Below are 20,010 nucleotides of genomic sequence, written 5' to 3'. Positions count from 1 at the left end.
GTGCAAATGTGGGTATTGCTCTGTGCTGTACTTCCGTAAAATGCCAACAAGAGCATAAGTCAGAGCACACCACCTAACAGAAAGTGACATCGCACACACCATTTGACCACCAATCTCATCATATGTTTGACCCACTTGATCCACCCTTAATAATCCCACAATCTCTTATGTGCTACCCAAAGGCTAGCTCGAGGCAACAAAGTGCAAAGAAAGAAAGAATACTGGACTTTTATAGCTGTGTTTACTTTCCTGTCGTGCCAATGCCTGGCGGTGCCAGGGATATGAAATGGCAAGCTAGTAGTAACAACTTCTACTACGGGTTACATCTCATCAATGTCAATGTACGCTGTGAGGGCACCATGGATATTGACACGTGGCCACATTTCTGTGATTCTTCTGTCACTAGTACCTGAATCTTTCCAAATGTGTTGCATTTCAGGCTGTAGCAATGACCAAACACATGAAAGCCATGGTTATTTAATGAGAGTTTGAACTAAGGGCTGTCATGTACTACTATAGAATACCGTTTCAACAGTCTGTGGTATAGTGCGTGGACATGAAGCATCTTTCCTCCAGGCAGCAATAGAGTTGCCTTCAGTATTAAGATTGTATCCTGCAAACAATGCAAAAGATAAGGGTATTCTCTGCTGCAAAATGCAGTATGAGCAAAGCAATACATAAAGGAACATGCCTATACAGCCATCATTTTTATTGATATTCTAAAATATTCTTATATGCCTAAATATCTTTAAAAAATTGTTTTTGAAGGGTAAAAATCAATTTGATAAAAAAAAAACTGAAATTTCTTATCCTGCTTGGTCTGCTTGCTGAAAGCATTTTTCATCAGTTCCTTTACAACTCATTCAGGAAAACCCTTAACCCAAATAAAGAATGTAGAGCTCACACCAATGTTAGTGGCCCTTGGAGCATATGTGACCAAATGTTGCCCAGAAAATGACCTCCCTAATTGTGTAGTGTGCCCCAAGATTAAAAAGAGCCCCCACAAGACATTTTCACTCTGGTTCAGAAGATGTCTCTGCTGCTCCAGTTTGAAGTGTTAGCCCTCCCTCCGAAGAACGGATCTAGTTGCATCCCTGGCAGTAACTTATAGTGACTTTAGCCTCAAATGGATTACCACAGAAGCAAAAAACATGATGTAAGAGTCTTGGGTACCTAACAACTGAAAAATCATTTTAAATATTAAGAATGACTCAAAAGAGTTATATAATATATCCACTAAAATATTTGTTGATGTTTCAAAGACACATCACTCTCGACACAATACTACAATCATGTGTCAGGTCCAGTCTTATTTCACTGTCAACAAGCACAATGAGTTTCTGGTGCATGTGAGCCACACGTTAGGTCACATGTACAAGATTTGTTAAATCAAACGTCTGACACAATGCATATCGTTCTGCACAGTGCTCTTGGCTTGTTCCCTAAGCATTAGCCCCCAAGCAGTCACCCAAAGAAGAGTATCTATTTTGCCGTGCTAGTCACCTTATTGTACTGACAGCTGTCCATCACACTGCATATCTTGTGTACTGAGTGTGAGCAGAACCAAGACAGCCACGACCACCACGGCCCAGTCTGTTACCTCCTTGTGACCGCCTTTTGACTGGCTGAATTCTCTAGCTAGCCATCAGTGGCTGACCTGACACCACGTGATCAAAGAATTCCCTATTGGAGGAAAAAAGACAAAAGTGATGCTGCGCCTTTCTACTTCACCCATCTCATGCTACTGACTATTGGGTGTATCATTCCGCCTCCAAAAGAGTGCTTGCTTTGCAGTGCATGAGGGTCTATTTCACCATCTGAAAAGTGCACTGAGTCATCACGCATTACAACCTTTATCTCATAGATGCAGTGCATACAGAAAGCAATCTACGTTTGTTTTGGTTTTTCACTGCAACAAGCTTTTCAAATGTGGCGTTGAGGACTGAAATGCAAACAAGCGTTGGTGTCATCAGTTGGTATCGTTATATGATCACAACTGAATAATTTTCTTTACTTCTTCTTTCCTTAGGGGACCAAGTGTTTTTTTAATGACCTATCACAACTTCAGCAGTTTTACTATAATTGTGTGCATATTTGTATTTATTATATTTACATTTCTTAATTATAGTTAGATTTCATATTTTCTTCTTTGAAAGGTAACCGTGTCTCCCATTAGATGCAGTACAATGCCTTTACTTCATTTTCAGATGTCTTCTGACCCCACATTTACCTTCATGCTGGTAAACTCCTCCAGATAACCCAGCATACAGTCTATTTCTATCTTTAACTAAGGGAGGATAAACGTGCTTTTTATGAGAAACTCTCTTTTCTGCAATAAAGTTACTTTCCTAATTATTCCAACTTACAACTTTACCACATTGAATTTCTTATCGTGCGAATGAACAGATTGAAATGTAAGCCTTTTCGTTTTTTTTTTTTACCTAAATCGAGTATTGTGGACCATTATTTATTATTTGCAAAATGTATTTTGCTAGTGTTGCTATAGATCAAAGCTATTTTCACATATTAGCACAATATTTTATCATTTAGCATTTCATTTCATCATTATTTCTTTATCGTGGTATGTCAGTTTGCCAAAATTGGAGTAGGTCAGTGTTACTGTGCCAAAGCTGTTACGTCAGCATTATTTCGCTGGGTATGATAGGTCTTCATTACGTTGCTACAGTTTACTGTCGGATTTAATTTGCTATAGTTATGGCATGACACACAGTTTGCCAAAGATGATGTATGACAATATTAGTTTGCTGACGTTGTGGTACATCTAAATTATTATGCTGAAATTGTTGTATGTCACAGATATTTGGTCGAAATCGTGTTATGTCAACATTATTTTGCCGAGATTGCTATATGTTTTAGTGTTGTTGAATTGGCACCTTAAAGTTAATTTGCCGTACTCATGTTATTTCAAAGTCGTTTACATCAAAATGTGTCGGTGTGCCGGTTTCGTTGTAGTGACTGAGAAGCCTCCATAGTTCTCTGCTTACTTTGCCAATACTTGGGTGTACACTTCTGCTTGGGAACCCTTTGCAGGGAAGAGCCATACCACCGCCTCTAGAGTCGATTGAACTCCTTAGTATGTTTTTGGCCACATTTTCTCGCTTTCATTCTTCAGGCAGCCCATTTTCTTTTGCTGTATTGATAATATTTGGTCTAGATCGGTGGTCCTAAACCTTTGATCCGAGGACCCCTGGGGGTCCACGAGGCTTACTCAGGGAGTCCGCAACTGTGTTAGCAAATTAAATAATATTTGAAACAATATGTTAAAATTAACAAACTACATACAAATAAAGAAGCAAATTTGAAAATGTGATAACTTTTTCTATATTTGAGTGTGAATTAAACAAAATATTTCAGTGTTTGGTGTATACTTGTTCTTGCATGTTTGCACATTGTTTTGAAGTTCAAATCATAGAAACTGTTTAGGCCGGGGTCTCCAGCTTCCAATAATGACTGAATGGGGCCCCCAGTTCCCTGTAATGATTCAGTGGAGCTCCACAGAAGTCAAAACATTAAGAACCTCTGGTCTAGATGTCTCAGCCCCCCTTTCTCTGAAGTCTCCAAATGCTTATTGCTGATCCACATTGGGTGTACTAACAAAATGTAGTATTTTCCATTTTGCCTCTGGGTGAGCCCCTGAATTTAGTGGAATTGGGTGACAATTTCCATTTGGTATAGTTCCTTTCATGCACTAGAGTCCAGCACTGGATCACAAAGGTCAGACCCATGCCATATTTTCAGCATAGCCTCTATCATAAAGTGTATTTGTAAAGCCATGTTTAGTATGGGTGTGAGAAATTTGCTTAGTTTGCTTTCGTGTAATTCTGTGTAAAATTACAGGCAATTAGGCAAAATGCAAACCTGTAATTTGACGCTATATTTTAGCACAGAATGCAATTGTGCCTCATGTTTTGGCATGACGACACGTTTAAGCAAAACACTTCAAACAACACGCATTTGCATGCTGCTGTTTCTGTGAATTTCCAGTACATGTTTACTGCACTTTTGCCACTTGCAGTAAATGTTTACTATGACTGGTGTGTAATTACACAAAGTTCCACAATGGCGTAAACCCAGGAATCCCATATCAAGTTTAACAAAAATTCCTGAAATTACAGGAATCTTGCCATCATAATTTATATTTTTCTGAGGCCTAATGTTTACCCAGAAGAGTACCTTGGCACTGAATAACATATGTTTATTGTTACCCTACTCAGTGGTACTTTGTAAGTTCTTTCCATTTATAGGGGTAGATGCAATTTATGGAATTTGCTTTTGCATATTTACTATAAATTCTGCAAAAATTACACAAAAGTTTGTGAAATGAGTAATTGACATTTAGCCCTCTACTGTAGCATCAAAAATGTTTGTGTCTCTATTTTGGAATTGAGGACGCATTTTGTGAAAAAAAGCACAAAATTAAAGGTGCTGCCAAAAATAGCCACTCCCATTCTGATCATAAAAGCTGTTCCCCTCCTCTCATCCTAAATTTTTGCTCTGTGCGGTAATTTCTGGAATTTCATGTAACAAACATAATGAGAAATTCATGAAATTGTGTGAGATTACAGTTTTATAACAAACATGTTGCCTGGGCCTAATTTAGATTAATGTAATATCAATTTATCTAAGGCTGATAGCCCCAAATCAACTTTGTGTAACCTTTTTTTAGCTGTTTAAGACACTTACATTCAGGAGGATTTCAGGCTATCTGTCCTTGTTGTAACACTTGTGCCTGGACTCACTATCCCTGTGACTGTAACAAGGCCCCCTAATAGTAATGCAGCTGCCACCTTAGATCCCTAAATGATACTGTGGGCAAAAATACAGTATGAAAATCGAGAACAACTTGATAGCAGCTTGTTTTGGGTGAGGTATGGTGAATGCTTTGAAACACAAAAAGGCGAGTTTGCAAAGCAATTACAACAAAGTCTAGTGCTCTATCCCTGCCAACATAGCTGAAGAAAGTGAGAACACTGTAGAGTTCAAAATTGGCAGCAAAACCCTTCAGACAACAGGTGGAATATTTCCCAAAGGCATAAGAAACACATCTAGAGTCCATGGAAATAAAATAAAACAATCATTGAAAACTGATATACTGGTATCTCTGTGGTGATTGATCGTGGGACGTTTTGTACACATCCCTTGAAATGATTCTGCAGTTGCATTATCTCTGGTGAAAATTTTGAATAACTTACAGTGTAATTAGCCCTTTTTGAAGAATCGTCTGCACGAACTAGGTTTGAAATGAATTTTTTTTTAGAATGGAGACCCTTTGAAATTGGGCATGTCAGTTAATTAGCTCTTTGGATCATTGTTGCATAGACATAATATTCTGAGTAGACTATGGAGAGTCCTTGCCAATTGTCTCCCTCTCGTTCTCTCTCTCTCCCTCCTTGCTCTCTTTCTCTCTCTCTCTCTCTGCCCCCACTCCCCCCCCCCCGGCTCCCCTCCGTCTCTCTCTCGTTTTACTATGAAAAGCAGCATTAGAGTTGGAAAGCCCCAGATGGCAGACAACTCCCCCCTTTTAGCTCATTTGAAAACACGGAGTAGGCTAGAAAGCTTGAGCCATGTAATTTAATTATTATAAAATGCAGGACACAAGAGGACAAAATCAGTTCTAAAAATACAAGATGCAGAATGTGCTTGGTAGTGGTGTTGCTTCACAAATGAAATGCTGAGCAGCTGCCCGGAGTGCAATCACAAAGAGGGCTCCAAATAGCACCTGGAAAAAACTAAAATATGGCCCTGTTGCTGGCGAAGGGGGCAGGCTGAAATAAAGGGCCCTTGTTGCGCATAGCGAAATTGTGAACATTTGTTCTGGTGTGACGTGCATTATTTTTGAGAAAATTACATGTGTCCTTCAAGAAAGGGTTTTCGGTCATCTGCAGGGAAAATTGCACAAATGGGTCCAATATGCACAAAACAATTAAATTTAATATCAGCAGGAGACCCGTTTGAGCAGAAAATGCCTCTTGACTGAGGTATATATCAGTTTTACTGTTCCAACACCCACAATCGGGACCTATGCAAGATTTATCTTGTATTTTTCTTTTTTCAGTATTTTTTTGCCTAGGCCAAGACAACATACCGCTTTTCTAAGGAGAGCATTACATCTGGCATCTGCTTTGCAGGTTGGAGATAAACAGGGAGTAGGACGTGATGGGGAATGGGGTGTCTAAGGATGGGCCCCATTCACACATTTTAGTTTCGACCAATTAGTTCCTTGTGGCTTTGCGATTGCAACATAAAGCCGCAAAATTCTTAATTTCCAATTGCCCATCACAATTTCTGCAATGCTACTAAAGGTTCATAGAATTCTACACCTTAACCAATGTGCTCCACATATTAATCATTATTAAGTTAGCTCTGTCCTTGTGGACCAATTTTGGGTACCCTTGCTTCAATTGAAGCAACACATTTTTTTTTATTGTAATGCACATAAAAAAATACGTTGAAAAACGTAATCTGCTCATTCTAAAAGCTCATTTTTATAAAGTGATCATCTTATTTAATTATTCATAATTGGAGAAAAATCTACTGTTTTTTGGAGCATATTTTTTAGGTATTGACCATTTCATAGAAGGTCTGCATGTCTACTCCAGGAAAGAAAGAACCACCTTATCTTTTTACTACTGATCTAGTATTTATACATGAGAAGTATTTAGTCCAATGTGAGGTTTGTATCTTCATTCTATCTACATGAAGCGTAGAGTCCTCAGATGCTGATGTCACTAAGGTGATGTCACAAAGTACAGAATTTAAGTCCCAAAAGGAAAAGTGTCTGCATTTTAAAGCTATTTAGACACCCACGTTGACTCTTGCAAAATACAATTTACCTTTAGTGAGTGATTAACTTGTACATAAACTGACATCCTTGTGGTGTATGTGTGAGAGAACTCTTAAGAGCGGGTATTGATGTTCCAAAGTGGGATACCTCGTGAAACATCTGGGCTAGAAATGGAGAGAGAACAATCCCCAACATTGGCGAGGGTTCATGGATTATTGTTTTCCTGTGGAAAAAATGAAAGTTTTAAAGTGCTAATAAAGTTATGCAAATGCCCTAATGAACACTGCTGAGCCACCAGCTGTCAGTGTGTTTTTAGCGTGCTCCGGGAATCATCTCCGAATTCCAAAATATCAGAAATGGACTCCAAGTGAATATATTAGCTCACAGCATTACGTTTCTGATTTTTTATAAAATCGTTATCGAAAGCAGATTACAATGATTCTTAAGAAGAAGAATGTGTCTGAGGTAATGTGACAAGTTCTTGACGTTATTGTTATCACCACTTGGCACAGGAGTTTTCTGAAATCACAATGTGCACAATTTCCTGATGCAAATAATCTTGCTATAGTGGATAATTTAGCGGATAATTTATTTCTAATGTTTTTTTAGCCAGGAAAGGTTTTAAGTTATTTAAAAAGAAGCAGTGTAAAGTTATCTATTCAGCAGTCCCTGCTATAAATTTGAACCCATTTCAGGTACAAATACCTTGGCTCACGTAATTGAGCAGGGGAAGTGGGATTTTGAGGATTGTTGTGTGCCATTGTTTTATTATTGTTGAATGTAGAGTTGGAGATGTTGTGTCAGCATATTTAACAGTGGTAATTATTTGTTTTACATTGAAACTCCAAGGCCCGGATTTATACTTTTTGACGCAAACCTGCCAAGATGATTTTAGCACATACTCACAAGACAAAACTTGTTTCAGGGTAGTATCTATAAAGGCCAAACGTTCCTTTTCTGCACATATCCACAGGGCAAAAAACATCTATTCAGGTCCTTTTTGCACCGGAGGAAAGGCCCTTCTCAGCTCTGTGCAGCTGCACAAAAACCTCTTCTCAATGGGGCTCCATGGCTCTTCAGCAATAATTGTTCAGCATGGGCATGATTCCACGGGACAGAAACTTCTCATCAGCAGGGCTACACAGGAAACATTTCCTATACAGCACAGCTCATCGGTATTTTTTTACCTCTGCATGGCTGTGTAGGACAAAAGTTCCTTCTCAGACCAGCTCCAAAACACATATGTTCCTTCTAGCAAAGCTGTATAGGACTACATTTCCACTTCACAAAGCAAAAGTTCCTTCTCAAGCTCAGCAAGGCCCCACAGAGTGATTCATATCTCGATTCAACTTCACAGGGCGAATTCTTTCTCAGAGGGTCCATGCAGGACAAACGCTGCTTTTTAGTGTGTTCTCAGTATGAGCATGGAAAAAATACTCTTGTGACAAGGAAGGCACATCTCCTGCCCTGCAAGCCATTCGCTTAATTGCTAAATACACGCTTTTTCTTTTGCACGCCTTTTTCGTGTGTATCAATTTCAAGTCTTGCGCAGACCAGGACAATAAACTGGTGAATACAGTTCTAGAATATTAGCTAGTTGGGATTAAAGTACACATAGGCGTGGTAAAAATGAAATCATGTGAAAGTTTCAAATCACACCTCAGTTCGAGAGAAAGGGTTTGTACAAAATCAGGGACAGGGAGCCCAGGGCTTAGTCTCAAAATAAATTTCCATCTGTGAGAAGGAAGTTATTTTTAAGACGTTTGTTGCTAATTAAAATTTTGGAACCGCACATTTTGTGAAATATGAGGCAAGACGATTGTAAACACAGGAAATATCAAGGAATGAAACATTCTGGGAGGACGCCTCAGCGATTGTGTTATTCTTAGCTATGCGCGAACAAAAGGCGGGGTCCAAAAATAGATGTGAGTATTTTTGTAGTCATCTCACAAAATTATTTCCCTGGCAGTGGAAACTGGACTCTTTTACTCGTCCTGCGATTTAGTGATCTTGGAAAGCCAAAAGAATGCCCTCCTTTGGCCAAATATATATTTTTTCACAGGTACGTTGTTTACAATGACAAATGTTTAACACATTAAGATGAACGAGAGTCTTAGGTGCTTGATGCTAGCATAACCCATTATTAGCCTCGTAGGCCAAGCACACTCATTTTAATTGTCAAGGCAGGCACAGACCCAAGCAAATATTTATGCAGCAAACTAAACAATTAACAACACACAACGTTGCCTTCATTACAATTTCAAAGCATTCAAAGGCTTTAACTTCACATTCCTTTATTTCTTTAGCTGTGAAATGGTCACAAATTAAACAAGCATTTGCAATGCAGTGGGTCTCGCGTTTGCTCGAATTATAGCTATTAACGCTGTAAACTCCTAACCGAACATAAACCGAAAATGAAAAGTAAAACTGTTTCACATAAGCAAGCCGATGGTCGCCATTAGTGTGAAGGAGAAACACAGAAAAGGAAACAGAGGTTCGCTCGCAGTGAAACGTAGGGGCAAAAGTTCAATTATCTATGTAACCGGCAAAAGTGCATTTATCTATGTAACAGGGTCGATGTCATGCAAAGCGCTCGACTTCTGCCCAACGAGATCATGCTGCCTACAAAATAAATAGAAAAAGTAGTCCAGAAACCAAACAGAAAACATCGAGCCTCGTATGTTTTCAGTAGTTGTCCGGTGCCCTTGAGGAGGGCTAAACACCGGAAAAGGCATGACTTATGCATGCCTTTTACTAATCAAATTATGAGAATTTTAAAAGGCAAGCCCATGAATCAACCAATCTGATGGGCGTGGTTACAAGCCAGTAGAGAGATAACAACAGGGACAGAGCGCTTTGCACGCCCGACCCTAAAAAGGATACAATTTGAAAGAAACTGAAGACTTAATTTAGAGTTTGATGTTAAATTACTAGTGTTAAATCCACCACTTTTGCAAGTCATGGTAGAAATTCTGCCAACAAATGTCAATGGTGGAAATGTAATAAGTGGAGTAATATTGCTACTTACTTTCTTTCTTACATACTGTGCGACATTTCTGAGCAAGTTGAGAAAATAATTTTTTATGTTTATTTTAAGTCCATTACCCTTTGTGTGATAGACTTTCATAGTGGTAAAGCCCACCAGAAAATAAATATAGCAATACACCAAACTCAGGGAGCTATGGACCATAAAGCCATCCATTTTCTAGTGTAAATCAGGAACATAAATATAGACATCATGGACAAAAAAACTATGACACAGTTCAAATGCAAAAAGGTTGGCTCCTCCGATGACCCCTTTCCGCTTGCCTTTGCATGTCGGTGAGACCACCATGAAAAGGCTGGCAGAAAGAGGACTCATAATCCCCAGGGAAGCGCTGCTTGCAGTGCTGCCCTAGCAGATTACGACCACTGAGACCGCCGGGCTGTCGACAGGTGGCAACCTGGCAGTGCCGGCGTCAGACTGTGGCCCATCTGCCTTGGTCATAATGGGGTGGTCGGACCATCCTGTCTGCAGCGGGCCGACCGCCATTGCGAATGTAGCGGTCTTAAGACACTCACAATGAGGGCAAAAGTTTAAACTTTCCCTAATTTTGTACAGATGTTGGCATTTCTATGTTTTATGTCTCAAAAGGTAAAGTTGAGAAAATATGGATATACTTGCCATTATTTGTAGAAAAACACTGCGAAACTCAATTTTACAGAGAAAAAAATGTATACATTTTACAACCTGACTGGGCTTGAATACAGTGAAAAATATCTTGAAACGCTGTGCAATGAGCAGAGAAACGTTACCCAGGCAAAACTGAACTTAAACAGCGAAAGTTTGTGAATGGTAAAAATCAAAAACTCAACAAACCTTTACAAGTGAAAATGAACCTTGACCCCTGCTTTTTACACAGAATATAAAGCTTCAAAACATTAGCGAACAAGGCACTGATGCCACATAATTTATCTGCTTTATTTTGAAAATAACTTTGCACATACCAGTAACTAGCAAAATTGTTAGTTTTGGGTAAAAGTATACTCGACATTGCAATTCACATCATGAAAGCATGAAAGGCATGAAAGGCAAAGCAATATACAGAACAATCTGTGCAGTATGCCAACAATTGCTACACTTTAATGCCATCATGCTTTGGCCTGGGGTTCTGTAACTAAGAAGTCACCCTATTGCTTTTGCATGCAACAATGCCACCTTTCAAATGTAAAAGGAGCAAATAAGCATAAGTAACAGGAAGAGGAGTTCAGTGAACTATTACAACTACTAGTGGTAATCTGAAGATTGCTGGTTCAAAATTTAACAGACTGACTTCAGTTGCAATCATTCTGAAATAAAAAAAAAACTTTAAAACACCTAAGCACTTTTACACAAAGGTTTACAGATAATTCAGTTGAAACCTCTCCAGTAAATCTTCAGTTTTGGATTTATTTTTAGTTCAGCCTTTTTCTACCTCTCCCTGAATACTCTGTTAATCTGGACTGATCATGCAGAAAGGTGTCACGTGAACGATCAGTTTCTCAATTCTTTTCAGGCCATCAAATCTTTAATTCATTCTTTAATTTGGAAGGTTCTTCTATTTCATTTTCAATGCAGTAGAAAACGTGTATGTTTTTGCTATCTGTGAGGAGATAATCAAGCAGATATTAATTGTCCTTGTAAACAAAAACATTTTGGTTAAACTGTATGGACATTTATCTGTGTAAAAGACAGAGATAATTTTCCATTTACAGCTCATGGTATATGCAAATGAGGTATTAAAATGCAGTACCTACCCATTAGTTATTTTCCAGTTATCACTCATGTGAGACGTTTTAGCAGGATCAGTCAAAAACATAATGGGTCCCACATAAAAAGATCATCTATTTCTATGCTTAAAAACGTCCTAATGGGAAAGTAAAAAAAAAGACTGGCTAAGCATGTGGCACCTTCTAGTGTCAATAACTGTGGTAGATGCCTTATCATTAAAAAGTATAGGCTTGCAGGAAAATCTGCATTTAAATTTTGGAACTCTCATGGGACCTCTGAAAAAGGTTTGGGCCTCTGGAATAGTGCCCTCTCTCTTGTCTCCTTCCACCACCCTGCCAGTGATCAAAGCTCGATTTAGTCAATTTGGAAAGGTTTACAGATATAAGCTGGCCATTAGATGATGAATATAATAGCAGAAAACCTCACTGATTTTGTGGACCCTCAAGTTGTCTCTCATGCAAGTAACTAGTATAAAACCTGGAAGGAATGTCCTGGATTATGAAGATGTCATAGTCTCAGTCAGGTGATGAGTTAACTTGTTTAAAATGTCTATTCTACCCAAAGTTCTGTGTTTCTTTCGACCTCTGAGAATTTATGTTCCTTATGGATTCCAAAACCAAATTAACTTTACAGATTTCTCATTTACATGGGGAAAAAGTTATGCCCAAATCAGCACTGTAAGCTTCCTTCTACCACTATTTGATGGAAGTGGATGGCTACTACTTAATGTTGAGCAATATTTATGGGCTTGATGGGGCTCAATACTGGTTCATATATTGAACCACAACTCTCCTTTTTGTTTCAATGTGTAGTTTTCTTTTATGCAACTTATAAATTTTCCTTTCATTTTCCAACGGCCCAGATTTTATCTGTATCCTTTCCTTTATAACACTGTAAAGACACATCAGAATTTAGAAGGATATCTTGAGGTCTTAATTCATACCTAATAACATCGGGGGATTATATCAATGTGGATTCTCTAGTTATATCCTATATATGGGGTTGTGACTTGACTAGTGAACTGCAGTTGCCTAATAGCTTTTCAATAATTATGTATTTAAACAACAAATGTGGAACTCCTGAAAGAATTAAAAATACCCTAGTTGAAATTTTCTAAGTATTCACAGATCCATCACTATATTATCTCAAATTCCATTTTTCATTAAATCCCCCCATGACGCCAACTTTTCTTTACAAGCTCCTATGGTCAACACAATATAAACCTTTATGGAAAACAGTGCCAGATGATCAGGAGTGATGGATGAACAAGTGGTCTGGGTGAGCTAACGTTCACATAGAAGCTGCTGTATGGCACATTCTATTAGAACGAAGTACATTGTCACAAGTATATCTGAATGGTGACTCCAGCACTACAAAAATCATTTTGATTTTTATATAACTCCTGGGAAAATACAAACATGGTTGCATATTGAAAAGCAAGTTCAAAGGTGTCTTATGGAAGTCACAGCTCTGTAGTGAGAGTACATATGTTTGCCGCTTGCCCTGATTTAAAGGAGAAGTGAAATTCTATCTTTGAAATGTTAGGGAGATATTTGAGTCCGAGCTTAAATCCATAAGGTGACACTTAAAGGAAATATATAGCTATGGATTAGTGTTCTTTGGCACATTGGTGGTTTGCTTAATCATTGCTCATGGAGAAAGAGTCACATTTCAACATGACCTATATCATGGTATGAAAAATGCATGAAGTCTTTCTATTTGGACAAGCTGCACTGAAGAAAATTGAATATGGAAGAAGTCTAAAATTTGTTTGGGCAAGGTTCAGGACTGACTACAGTTCAAATGTTATATCAAAAAGAATTGATTTTGATAGTAGGATAGTATCTTTATGCTTAAAGCAAGGATCTGTGCTACCAAATTCTGTGTTATCTAATCTAATCACTTATTGTAACTGTTTGAAAATCTGCCTAAAATAAATAAATCAACAACAAATAAATAATTACACACATAAAAGTAATTAAATAAATAAAGTGTATTTATGTTAGGTGGATTTCCAGAAGACTTAGTATGGAGCCATCACCCATTGACCAATTGGGCATTTTAAAGTAAATGAATTCCAAGAAGTTCTGCTACTAAAATATATTTCCCCAGAACAGTATAAGCATACCTTGACTCCTTTGCCTCTAGATACAAAAGATATGTACTTTCTCTTATGCCAGGGATATCGAAGGTTCGTGACTAGTGACAGGGTTGTGGGACATTTTCACAATATCCTCATTTGATACATTTACACACAGTGGATTGAAATGGGAACCAAATCATGATCACTGTTTGCACTAAGAATGTGGCATGTTCCCAGTGCTTGTGGGAGAACTTTGGAAACCTGCATCTTAAATAGTCACTTAAAAGCTGGGTGTGACTATTAGAAGATATACATTGTTATGTAGATGTTGCAGTTTTCATTTGAAACTGGCAGGCTATTGTGTGGTTGGTAGGTGAGTTAGTGGATAGGCATCTACGGTGTCTTGTGGCTCAAGGGAAAAGATCGCTGTACACATGTAGCTTATCAAAGGGTAGAAAATGACATTGTTGATTGTGTTAAGTGAGTAAGGAGAAGAGAAGAAGTAATGAAATCATTTGAAGAGATTGTTAGAGGAGAGATACACATGTGAGGGTAGTGATAAAGTTGACCCGGGGAGAACGATTGTTAAAATAGTACGAGCAGAAGGAGAGATTGCTTTTGAAGGACTGTTAATGAGGTTAATTTTGAGAGTCAACAGGACAAGAGAAAGGACAAGAAGAGTACTTGAGAGGTGCACTAGAAATTATTTTTGTAAATTACTCTTCAAATCGTTCATTCCATCAAACAGTGATGGCTGTGGATGACACAGACATTACATTGGGCAAAACTCAGCAATTCCCTAGAAAAAAACAAAGGAAAGGATAGGAACCACAGCACTCGCGGCTTGCTGGGTTTCAGCACAACAATAGAGGAATGGGAGGCTGGGGGTGGCCGGGTCTATACATTGTAGCCATACATTCATGAGGTTTCCTCTCAGGTTATTCTCCCATCTTCTGAAAACAGATGCCTAACTATTGCACCCTACCTGCAAAACATGATCTCACAACATTCAAGTGTTTCTACCTACAATAAATATATGAACAAATAAAAAAAATGTAATGTCAAATTATTTATTGCCTGTGTGTCTTGTAATTATTTAGCCATTTTTCACCCTTCATCCTTTGAGCTTTGCTTCTATGTATGCAAATACCTTCCATGTGCAGCAGCTTGAATAACTCAAAACGTTATCAAACCTCTCCTTTGACTAACGGACACACTTTTACCCTTGCCTTTACTACTAAAATACATTGGTAGATGGGCTTAGTATGATGCCCATCTTCTGAGTGACGCATGAGACCACATAGAGTGCCATATCTATCTTGAAATCCTCTGGTGAAGACCAAAGATAATTTTCATCCAGGCGTAGATGAACAAATGTCTAAACCTCTTTCATCCTTCCAGGGCAAGCACATCACGAAGACTGGGGCAGGTGAATCTGCCACTGCTACCAATATCAATGCATAATTTACTCCTACACTCAAAAGTGGCTGCTGCCACATATCTGACAAATCTTCTAGAGTGCAAATCTCCATAGTCCTGTCAATGATTTCCAGCCATTCACCCTTTCATAGTAAGGGGCACCATCTCTGCCACGTATAATAATATCAGTTGACTCTCTAATGGTAAACAATTCCATAAAGGGCTAGTTTCTCCATTGCCTCATTGTTTTTCTGATCCTCTTTTGGGTATTTTCACCCTCATATGGAACCTTATTTGTCGCCATAAAATAAAACTTTGAATCCACATATTGTGCTTACTGCCAATCATTGCATTCACTTACTAGTAGACCCTTGGCACCTGCCTTGGAGTGCTTGCCAACACTTTCTTTAGCATCCGGCTAGTAAACAAGTATTTTTCAATTATATGTCTTTCAATGTAATGTTCCCTTGACTTTTCCAATAACCAGTCACCTTTTACACATCCTGCAATATAGTCCAAATTCACTCATTTTCCTTTGAAGCCTGCTACTTGTGCTACACGCTAACAGTTAATACCATATTGAACTGTCCCCATGTTTGACCCATCTACAAACCATGTGAGTTGCAGTAGTGAAAACCCTAAATTTATTCAGAGGTCTACTTCAAGTTTGACTAACCTGATTTAATTCTACATTCTTGCACACCACTGGTATCACAATACATGTGGATAAAATTTTCTGGAAGGCCAGACCGACCCACCAACACAGTTTTCTCTTGTACACTTAAGCCAAATGAAATATGTTATGCTAAGCACCAAGGGGAGTGTGAGGTATATGAGGGTAGAGTGTTTGGGCCACATGTACATAGGTTTTTAGCAGGCAGTCACAAATGGTCTGATTCGCAGAATTCAGCTGTTTGGGACAGCTAAAAGCTATTTTGGGATGTACAAACTATATTTTGAAATTCAGTAATCTATTACCGAATCGCAAAATAGGTTTACAATTCTGTATTAGGAAAGGGCGTGTTAAGGGTGTTCCTTCCTGATAGTAGCTTGCATGGGGATGTATGAATGTTTTGCCACCGAAATGCAGATGCAAAACATTTGCAGTTTACTACCAACTTCAAGTTTGTGGTAACCCATTTACAAATGAGAAGGGGTCCTTTGGACCACTGCCTACTCTTTAAAAAAATTAAAAGAAAACTTTTCATTTTTGTTTTGAAATATCCCATTTTCCTTTAAAAAAAATGGGCTGCATTTAAAAAAATTGCTTTATTTCCAAATCAATCATAGGCATGGTGGTCTGCTGACCCTAGAATGCCACCATCCCTGTGATTTTTGGCCATTTCCAGTGGGTCGCAAATTGAGACCTACCTCATGAATTGATGAGGCAGGTCCATTTGCGACCCACTGGGAATCGCTAAATGTGTCTGAGACACATTAGTACATTGCTGCTTGCGATTTCCTAATTGTGAATCCCAAAGATTCGCAATTAGGAAATCACAAACAGATTTCTTCATACATGTGGTCCTTTCTCTCCCATTTGAATTCTGCTTTCCAGCACATTATGGATGATGTATTTTCTCTTCTCCTTTGCTGTGTAACCTCCTTTCAGGTTTCCACTTACCTGAAAAATGATGGTGGTCCTCTGCCCCCTACTGCAAGGCTCAGGCCATCAATAGATTAAACTACATGGGACTCCTGAGCATGGGAAGCACATTTTCTATCAAACTTTCAGACTGCCTGCTTCTCAGTAAAGTATTTATCCCATTAACACCAATCTCCTAGGACTCACAATTATGTGTTCCTTTTGGGAACATCTGCAAATGTTATTTACTATGGTCCAGATGTATCAAAGGTTTTTACCCATTCTATGTCTATGGGAAAATGTGTTCATACATATGGCCCTATATCTTGCTCTCTATACACACTTTGATCATTTATAAAACTTTCAAAACACATTTTATTCTTCACTTCTTTTTTATCTTGGCTTTTTCTGCTCTACAGTCCTCCCTAGGATAACCAGATATCACCATAGTGACACAAAACTAAAAACAAACATTGCTGATTCCGATATTAAGGGCTTTCTCGAGGGAACCATACATGTTGTGTTAAATATAATAGAGCAGGTGGGAAATATTAAGAAGCTGGAGTTGTGCACCACCGTAGCCAAAGAGTTTGATTATTTGAGGGATGATGATTTTTATAGATGGATACTCAATGCGCTGAAAAGCTGAAATACATTTTTTATTTAAAAGTACAGAGTTGTTAATAGAATTGGTTCTGCTCATTGTGTCATGACTGAAGGAAGCACTCCTGAATTATCAAAACATACATTACTTCCAGGCACAATGATGTACTTTTCCTTAGCCTCAGTCATAGAGATGACCACCACACTCACTTTCGTATTCTTGATTTCATAGCAATTGAAGAGGAGTAAATGAATCATATAAAAAACTGACCTGAAACGTCAGTCTGGCTGTCGGAAACAGATGTTCATCGAACAATGTAATTTGTTGTCACTGTTGATAGGAAATGGCAATTTTACCAAATTAAATTGTTTGGGTTTGGAAAAGATCATTGAGGGGTGATTCATGCCTGAATGGACACCGGCCCAGAAGAGCGAAAAGTCATTTTTAATATAAGAAATGTCAGAGATTAACTGGAATGTTTGACTGTTGTGTGACTAAGGGTGGAACTAAAAAATATATACAATGGTTCACGGAGGTAGTGTGAAACGGGAGGACTTAATGTTGATGTCGCTTTTATTTTTAGAGCTAAGACATGAGCAGCCTGGAAAAGATTTAAGAGTTGCCAGTTACAAATTCTGCTTCATGAATTTGTAAAACGAAATTAAAATATGTGGAATGAGGCATAAAATTATTCAACACACTTTAATTTGTGATGTTTTAATTCTTTTAGTTGTCAGTAAATAAAGTCCTGATTTTTCAACTTTTAGACCTCTAAAAAATGTTAACCATTGCTAAGTGTTGCTACATTAGATGCAATTAATTGGCTTGTAAAGAAAATAAATCCACTTTGCAACAAATTCTCCTTAAATATACTATCAACGATAATGGGAATATAAATTATCTTTGCAAAATATGCAAATTACACTTTAACAAGTCTAAACAGAGGTTTACTATTAAATATTTAATTCTACTGATGAGTTATTTAGGCATGGTTGTATTTCCCGCAGACAGCTTATTTGAAAAGTACAATATGGTAGTAAATACATTGTGATTGGTAGATCACTATAAATCAGTGGGCCAGCCTGAACCTCTTCAGAAGATTTGGGAAGGAGATTAAAAAATCTGACAACCAAACACCAATCACCAGAAGAAGTTTAGGTGTACAAAAGATGTTAAACTCTGCAGTAAAAGGACTCGTTGAATAAGTGTACCTGCTATAGGCAGCGCAGATTTCAATCGGAATAAGGCTAATTAGAGCAGAAGAGTATTTGTTTTTATTTTTGATCTGCAAGAATGACAAAATAATGTAATTTGTTTATCCTGATCTCCATTTACCAGCCGATTAGAATAAAATAATACAGCTTTGGCAAGCTTTCAAAGTTTAGTCCAATTCTGCAGTGGCTTTTGGTATGAAGCATTTGATTTAGCTGCATTGCTGCATGATTGCAGTTGTGTGATTAGGTGGTACTTCTCTGTCAGTGGACATATTGCCAACTATCTCAGGAAGTGTATGCCCTGTTCTGTTGGTGGGAATCAGACAAATTACTCCATTTGTGCCAGTTCTGTGAACCTTCACCTGTAGACATTGCAAAGGTGGACTTGCAGCTTCTCCTCTTTAACCAAGAAGCTGGAGAAGATCACTTACTGAAGTATTAAAATTGGATTTTTCCTCATTTTTGTGGAAGCACCTTGTGCAAATTGTGAAAATCTCTGGTTGCCTTACACGTAATCAGAATGTGGGCTTGTGCAAGGCACATTCGAGGAGGGGTTGAAAAGAATGACATATGCAATGGTCTGCATTTTGCACCATCCGTGTGTAGGGAAACCTTGGGAGGGGAAATGTTATTGGCCCTCTTAGGTTCACCGCCCAAGGGGTCACCAACCCCCTAGAAAGGCCAGGCCAGCTATGATTTGTTGCAACTAGGCTATGCACCATGGCACCCCCCATCACTCTCTCAAAGACTGGACTGAATCTAGGGGTGTGCAAAATTTGCATCATTTTCATTCATGAAACTATGCAAAACTTCAGCAAAATTAAACAAAATGCAAGTCTGTTATTTTGCACTATACTTCAGTGCAAAAAGTGCACTTGCATCATTTTTTGATACGAGGTGCAACAAAGCAAAAGTCTGGCGAACAAAAAACACTTGTGTTTCTTTGTGCCTTGTGTTTGCAGTAAATTTGTCTGGTGAACTGCGAATTTGGCTGTTAATTTTACCTCGAATGGCACTTGATTGCAAGAAATGGCGTAATGGCGTAATTTGGGGAATTTCTCCTGAGAAGTGTAATTTAAAACTCACAAAATGATATGAGTGTAATTTAAATTTTGCCCAAGCACACCTGAATCTACAGCACACATTCAGACACTGGTGTGGTTTGAAGGTGCTTTCTGCGTTGCCGATCACTGATAAAACTCCTACATTTTTTGTACCTTTACAAGTAGACTGTACATTCCAACACATGAAATCAGTCGATGCCAGATGCAAGCCTTTTGACCATCACATAGTGCAAATATTTTGGGCACTGAATTAAGGAATGGATAGAATTATTTCAGATCCCTGACCTTCCACTTTACTGCAAGTACAGTAGGCATTTTCCAATACATAGAATATCGATCATCGATCATTTAAGGCGGAGCAGGGTGGTGGAAAGACAATAAAAGTGTTTATGCCATGCTAGTAAAATGTTTCTGCTGACTAACCACACATATTATTTGGAACAAGTGCACATTAAAATACCATTCACAGATTTATTACGGCAGTGC

The 20,010-nt window shown here is 38.3% G+C and overlaps 1 protein-coding gene across 4 annotated transcripts in view; it reads left to right on the top strand.

The window, feature by feature from the left end:
• The window catches only part of NR5A2 (nuclear receptor subfamily 5 group A member 2), a 318,062-nt gene that overhangs the window by 156,980 nt on the left and 141,072 nt on the right, over positions 1-20,010 (top strand). The window lies entirely within an intron of this gene.

Source organism: Pleurodeles waltl, chromosome 4_2 (assembly GCF_031143425.1).
Source record: "Pleurodeles waltl isolate 20211129_DDA chromosome 4_2, aPleWal1.hap1.20221129, whole genome shotgun sequence".
Lineage (NCBI taxonomy): Eukaryota > Metazoa > Chordata > Amphibia > Caudata > Salamandridae > Pleurodeles > Pleurodeles waltl.
This window is presented reverse-complemented; position numbering and strand designations above follow the sequence as displayed.